The 7,258-nt window shown below is 56.1% G+C and overlaps 1 protein-coding gene across 3 annotated transcripts in view; it reads left to right on the top strand.

Annotated features, from left to right (window-relative positions):
• Positions 1 to 2,203: 2,203 nt before the first annotated feature.
• The window catches only part of Prkcd (protein kinase C delta), a 30,678-nt gene continuing 25,623 nt past the window's right edge, over positions 2,204 to 7,258 (top strand). Inside the window, exons 1-3 of one of the 3 annotated variants that reach the window (XM_055612359.1) lie at positions 2,204 to 2,414; positions 4,809 to 4,942; positions 5,965 to 6,074. The gene's annotated coding sequence lies outside the window, so the exon portion shown is untranslated. The remainder of the gene's footprint in view (positions 2,415 to 4,808; positions 4,943 to 5,964; positions 6,075 to 7,258) is intronic. The other 2 variants (XM_055612360.1, XM_055612357.1) reach the window with 2 other exon arrangements.

The raw sequence follows: 7,258 nt of genomic DNA, 5'->3' as shown, positions 1-7,258 counted from the left end.
CCCTGAACACAAACATACAGACCAGGTCCTTAGCAGATATCCGCTCTGGTTGAGACTCTCTCTCTCTCTTTAAGCAGGCCCTTATTAAGTTGGTTCAGTTCATCTGGACCCTGCCCAGGACTACCCAGTGTTGTACCCAATTCCACCCAGTTCCACAAAGAGTGACCCTAGCCAACCTGGGCCCGAAGTCCCTGACCTCCAAACAAGCCTGTCTCCTCTGAGGCCCTTGGGCCAGTGGCTAGAGAGAAGGCCACCTGCATCTCTCTTCTGCGCTTGCTAGAACATGGCCAGATGAGTCTTAACCGCTCTCCATCTCATTTTATCCCAGTTCCTCCGACTAGTCACCAAAGCTGGTATTGCTAGTGCTCCTCACTTGGTGCTTGAAGCTCTCAGGCAGCATGCACAGCTGGCACCTAGAACAGAGCCCAAGCCGGGTAGGCCCCATCACCAATCACCACTCTTCTTCACCTCCTTTTTCCAAGGCAGAAGAAACATGTGGGGAGAAAGGCTTAGTGGCTGGCCTAGAGCTCCCCAATGTTGGCTCTCCCACTGTCGTCCCTGGCACAGGGTAGGTCCATTGTTGATGTTGAGGGAGAGGCTGGCTTGGCTGCTGTGGTGCTGAGAAGCCAGATAGGGTGAAACCTGATTCCAGGCGGGCAAAGGTCGCACACCCTTTCCTTCAGCTCAAGAAGTTACCTTTCCCAGGTGAGTTAAAGACTAGGGTCCCTTAGCTGAAGGAAAGACCATGGATTACACCTGGCCATCAAGAAGAAGGAGCTTGTGAGGAGACACAGCTGAGACAGGTAGAGAAATGTTGGTAGGAAATGGTCTAGGAAGGAAACAGCATGTTTGGAAGCCTGATGTGAGGAGAAAGGTGGCTGTCTGCCCAAAAGGAATCAATTTGGCCAGAGTCAGCTTTGTGGGATGGGGCAGTTATCAGAACTAGGGACCTAAATACTAATACTCTAACTGGACCCTCCTTTTTTCCAGGGTAGAGGGAACCAGGAGCCTTCCTCTTTCTACAGAAGGACGAGTCATTGTGGTTTTCTCTCCCTAGCTCAATCCCCAGTTTACATTTAAAATGAAGTTTTTAAATGTCAGGGTCCGCCATCCCTGGAAATCTCAAATTTCCATGGTGTGTGTGGGGGCGCATTTCTTTTGAGCCTCAGATGGCAAAGAGCTGTTCAGACTTTTATTCCTTCTAGGTGATCCCCCAGAAGGACCTCAGGATACTAGAATCCTCTTTTAGCCTCCTAGATAATTGACTAGAGAGAGGGTCTCACATGCCCAGGCTGGCCTCCACTTGCTATGGAGCTAAGGCTGACCTTGAACTCCTGCTCTTACCTGAGTACTGGAGTATCGTTCTGAGCCTCCATCTGTGGTTTACTCTGTGTGCTAACTACATAGGGCTTTCTGCATTCTAGACAAACTACCATCTGCTCAGCCCAGGAAGCCATTTCTTGGGGCAAGTATAATGTAACAGCTCAGTGTTCTGGGCTTTGGGGACTGAAGAATGGGCTCTCTGGCTCCCATTTGGTGTTCAGACTTTGGGCCCAGGGGACCCTTAATGAAGGAATAAATGAATGAGTTACAGCTGACAACTCTCTCCTAAGCGCCTGACTGAGGCGAGAGGAGCTCTGGACTGCGGTCACAGGAGACTGGAAAGGTGGAGGTAGAGGCAATTCCCACTACTGGTTAGAGCCTTCGCTCTGGAGACCTGGAGATCTTCTAGCTCCTTCTCTCGGGCAGGGCTGGAACCGGTAGGCCTGGAGGCGGGCGCTGAGCCCGTTCGCGGCCCCGCTCAAGCCAGCAGGAAGAGGAATGAGGCCAGGCGCCGCTGGCCAGCTGGACAGGGGAGTCCCGGGCGTGGGCGCAAGGAGTTGGGGAAGCCCCGCCGGTGCCTCCTGGGCTCCTCTCTGTGTGCCGTGCACCCCAACTTGGCCTCCAAGTTCTCCTCTATAAAACAGACCCCTGAGATGGGATGGCAGTAAGCGAGGAGCGACGAGAGCCGGAGCCCGCAAGAGGACCGGGGGAACGCGAACCGCGCTGGAAGCGGCTGAGACGCGCCGGACCCCTAGTTCTCATGGGTGGAGCTTCTTGGGGGCGGGCGCCGGCGGGGCGGGTCCTGAGCGGGGGCGGGACCGGGGCCGGCACCTGGGTGAGGTCGCGCAGCCCCGCCCCCCCGCACTTCCGTGTGCCGCGGCGCCAGAGCGGGAGGCGGCGGCCGCGGGATCCCCCGAGCAGCCCCTGGGCATCTACCCTCCGTCCCGGGACCTGGGCGGTCCCTGCTGGCCGCCGGGCCCGTCCTGACCAGACCCGTGCCGACCTCCCCGTCCTCGCGCATCCGGGAGAGCCGCGCCACGAGACAGACCCCGGCCCGCCGGGACCCCTGGCGCCCGGCCCTGCGTCGGGAGGTGAGTGAGAGCTGGGCCTGGGCGCGGGGTCTGCGCTAACTCCAAGGCGCAGCGGCCTTCTAACCCCCTTCTCTCCCTGGTGGCTTCCCTTCGCCTTCCTCCTTCCCCGGTTCTCGGTTCTGAAACTGAGAAACTGAGCCACGAGCAGCCAGAGTCCTGCCGAGTACGGAGACCCACCGCTCCCCCGGTCGGTCTGACCCTCTCTTCGACGGCTGGAGCCCAGGCCCGACTACTCCCGGCATCTCCCCCTCCTCTTTCGCCCCGTGTGTCTTCAGCCCCTCCGAGGGTCCGTGCGATCTTCCCGAATCTCCCTGGGGCCTCTGCACAGTCGTCGGTGCTCACCCCTCTCGCCGGGTCCTGCGCTCCCGGGCCAGGTCTGCCTGCCCCTGGCCGTCCGTGTACTCCTTCTCCCACCCCCACCAGGCCCGCCACCCCCTCGACCCAGTCCTCCCAGAGCCGCGCCCCCGGCCCACGCTCGGCGGCCCCTGCCAGCCCAGCCCCCGGTCCTTTCCACCACGGGGCGGAGGCCGGGCGGCCGGTAGCCTTAGTCTCCTGTGCCTGGGTCCCGGGCGGGCGGACCGGCGCGGCGCCGCCTCCTCGCCCTATCTCTTCTTTCAGTCTCGGTGTCTTTCTTGGCTCCCCATCTGTCTCTGGGCTGGGCGTGGCTCCAGCCTCCACCATTCCCCTGTCCTCTCCGCCCCTCTGAGCCCCCTCTCTCGGAGTAGCCTCTGCCTGCTGCTGTCAGTCTGCCCCACTGGAGAGACGCCGCCCCCTCTGGGGGCCCAGGAAGGTGATGAGGGCAGCAGGGATGGGTGTACCCTGCCCTGCTAGCTGGCGGTGGAGAGGGAGGCCGAGAGCACCAACAACAACTGCTCCTACTTCCCCAACTCCGTCGGTGCAGGGGAGGGGAGAACAGGTCGCCTCGCTAAGCAAACCGGGTCCGGAGGAGTTAGAAGGAGTGGGGGCGATTTCTTTCTCCCCTGGGCGCTCAGAAGAGCCTGGTGTCTGTCGCTGTAGTATCAGTGTCTGGGCCTGTGGCTATGTTGTGTCTTGTCTCCTTGTGTATTGTCACAGTGGGACTTCCCCTGTGAATGTGTCCTTTTTCACGTGGGTCTTGCTTGTACATATATGGCCGTCTGTGTGTCCTGAGGCTCCGTGCATGCCCCTTGCAACTTCTTACATCATGTCTTGGTGAGTTGTCACTGGTCTCCCCTACATATTCTGTGTCTTCACTTGTGCATGTATCTGTATCTCTTAGCGTCTCCAAACTGGCCATGAGTACATTAGATCCTTTAACCCCGGGAGCTCACAGCATCAGTGTGCCTACCCGCTACGGTCATGTGTGTGTGTCTGCGTAAGTGTGCATGTAATCATATTTGCTTCTTCGTCCTCTGCTGCTGAGCTTCTGTGCAGAGGGAGGGGACTGGTCCCTGGGTTTCCTCGTTCCAGCTATGGATTAGGCTGGGGTGTGGTGGACAGGCCAGCAGAGGGCAGCTGTGGTGTGTGTGTGTGTGTGTGTGTGTGTGTGTGTGTGTGTGTGTGCGCGCGCACGCGCGTGTGTTTGGTTTCTTAGTGATAGTATCTGTATGATGTTGTAAAGGCTCCGGTATATGACAGGACTGTGCGGAAGGTGACACTGGAGCTGTGGAGGGAGAGTATGAGTGGTAGAAGCCTCAGTCTGGCTGTGTGAACTGATGGTGTGTGTTAAGGAGTGACAGTGGTGTGGGTATCAATGGCGGAGTGTGGGTGACAGCAACAGGAGGGTGATAGGGTATGTGGTGGGACCAGGAGGGAAGGAGAGTGCCTGGATGCATATGAGAACGGGAGAACAGGAGGTGCTGGGTGTGTGCTTGCCATGCACAAGCCCAGCCTTGGCTCCTGGAGAGATGGAGAAGGCTAGGGCAAGTCCTGAGGTTGTAGTGGTAGGATTGAGACTTCAGGTTCTGGAGCAAAAGAGCCGTGGGCTCAAATACTTCCCATGTCCTTTAAGAGCAAGAGTCCCAGGCCCCGGCCTCTGTGTGCGGAGCTTGCTTTGTGGGATAGAGAGTGAGGACTCAGATCAGCAGTTCTTCGGCAGTCTTGACACACCCCGAGAGTTGTACACATGTGAAGGTTTTATCTGGGCATTGTCCCTGGCTGTGTGTCCCATTCTTCTGGAATCCAGGATGAATGAAAACCCAGATCGCTCCTTTCCCACACACAGTGTGTCGGCTGCTTGTAGGAAGGAGGGTTTCTTCACAGTTTCAGGACCCAACCCTGCCCAGCCCCACCCCATCAGGCCCCCAGTCTCTGTAGCTATGATGGGGGTTATGGGGGTGACTCAGAACTGTGATTACTGCAGGGCTCTGACACCGTTTGTCTGGCACAGCTAATTGGAATTTAAATTTAAACTAGGGATGATTTGAAGAACTGATGGAAAGATAAAGCATGAGGCTGCTGCCGCCTCCAGGAAGTAGCGATGAGGTCTCTGGGGGAACCTTTTGAGGAGACCTGGCTTACACTGGAAGTGCCAGGAAACCTGGGCCAGGGTACTGTGCTGCTTTTTCCCATGCCTCCTGTTCAGGGTATCTCTAGGCCTTAGTTTTTTCAGCTGTGTAATTGTGCAACAGTAACGTGAGAATCACCAGAAACGACAAACCAGGGACTAAGATGGGTCAGGAGGGTCACTATCTCTCTTCCCTTGCTTTTTGGTAGTACTGAGGATTGAACCTAAGGCCTTACTTGGAAGCACCACCAAACTAGATCCTAAACTCTTTTTTTTTTTTAATTTTGAGACAGAGTCTCGTTAGGTTGCCCAAGCTGGCCTTGAACTTTCCATGTAGCAGAGGCTAGCCTTGAACTTTCACTTTTATGCCTCAGGCTCCTGAGTAGCTGGGCTAAGAGAAGGGTTCCACTATCCCAGGGTCATCTCTTGCTTTCACTGTGAATGTAGCACAGAGCTGGCAGGAAGCCTCGGAGCCACCCTGGCAATGGAGCAGTAACATTTTCCTCCATTTAAAAAATAGGCTTAGAGCTGGGCCTAGTGACACAGGCCTTTAATCCCAGTGCTCAGGAGGCAGAGGCAGGCGGATACACAGAGAAACCCAGTCTCAAAAAAAGAAAAACAAAACAAAAGCCAGCCTGGGTTACACAAGACCCTGCCTTTATTAAAAAAAAAAAAAAAAAAAGCTCAAAGGAATTGTCAGAGGTTGGTGTTCCACTGACTGCACCCTGCAGCTCCAAAACCTTTAGGGCCACCCTCTTCACAGGAGGGTCAAAACAGGTATACTCCACCCTCTACCCCCACTGTGTTCCATGGCCTCCTAACCGTGCTAGAAATGTTGTTTTGAGGGCAAGGACACAGTGTTCTAGACCCTAGCATGGAAGGGACACATAGCTGGTTCCCAAGAGAATCTGGGCCTAACAGCCGTTCAGAGAAAACATCAGGTCCAGGGAAGCCGAGCTCCTTTGCCCTGCAGAGCAGAGCTGTGCCGCCTGTGCAGAAGCTGGCTGGTGCTGGGGCCTGTTTGGCTGTGCTTCCCAGCTCAGCTGTTTTCTCTTGTTTCTACAGGTCTGCGGGAAATTAGCCCAGGCAAGGGCGTTGGGCCTACTTACTTTTGGTGGTTAGTGAGCGGCTGCAGCACAGCAGGAGCCAGGACTAGCAAGACCTGGGAGGCCCAGGTACGGTGGGTCATCCCAGGCAGATGGGCAATGTGCCAGGGTACCCTTCCTCTTCAAGATTTGTCCTCGTCCACTGGCGCTGGCTGGATCCTGGGGTACATTCAGAAGCTGTGATCTGGGTGTGGAGTGTCCAAGGGAGATGTCCCTTACTTTGTACATAAGGGGCTTCCTGCCTGATACCTGACTGTGGCCTTGGCCTTGAGGCTCAGAGTGCTGGCACTTGCCTGTGAAGGGAGGAGTGGTGACACTGTTCTCAGTCAGTTGGAGGGAAAGGCGCGTGTAAGCCAAGGGTTGGGGTGGAGGTGTCAGCTTTTTCATGGCTCCTCAAGCCTCCCTCATTTCACAAGGAAACAAGCTCACCTGTGTCCCAAGCTGGGTTGAACGCTGGGCTGGGAATAGAATGGAGTCTCCCAGAAGAACTGAGTGGTCTCCTAGCTCTCCCTCCATCTCCTCAGCCTCCCGATTCAGGGCTGGGCTCGGCTGGGCAATGCCTTTAAGGAATGCCAGGGAAAGCAGCAAGTCTCTAAAATTTGCAGTGCCAACTACAGGGCCAGCCTTGCTTCCTTGAGCCCCTGTTGCCAGAAAGTCCTAGTGCTATAGCTCTGTGGGAGTGTGCTCAGCGTGTGAAGCCCTGGTAGAAGCCAAAGCACCCCCCCAAAAAAAAACAAAAAACCTAAAAAGAAAGAAGGAAGAGACAGAAAGGAGGAGGGAGGAAGGAAGTAGCTGTGTATGTGACTAGAGGAGCCCCAGCGAGCAGAGGTCTGCGTATGTGGCGTGCACACGTGCTTGTGTGTGTGTATAGGGGGGCTGAGTGTATGTACTGGAATCTGGGGACAGTCTGGGACAGGCTGGCAAGGGGGGTCTCGCTCCAGGGATCTCCCCAGATCAGCCTCCATTCCCACTGTCCTGATTTGTTAGCCACAGTTAGTGTGGAGGTGTTTGAAGCTTCCTCAGTGTAGAGAGAGGGAGGAAGGAGGTCAGGGTTCTCACTTGAGTGGGGGTAGGACAAGGGCAGGATCTTCACCGCATCTTCTGTCTATTCATCGTACCCCAAACCTGGTGGGGAGGAGTTGATCCACTAGGGGTCCTCAGCTGTCTGAAGCCAGGGAAGCCAGCTCCTCCCATCAGTTAAGCCTCAGTTTCATGAGCCTTGGAGCCCGTCTACTGCAAACTCTTAAGCATCA

The sequence above is a fragment of the Psammomys obesus genome, unplaced genomic scaffold (genome assembly GCF_907164565.1).
Source record: "Psammomys obesus unplaced genomic scaffold, mPsaObe1.curated_primary_1811, whole genome shotgun sequence".
NCBI lineage: Eukaryota > Metazoa > Chordata > Mammalia > Rodentia > Muridae > Psammomys > Psammomys obesus.
Note: the sequence above shows the minus strand (reverse complement) of the source record. Positions and strands in the feature narration are given on the sequence as shown.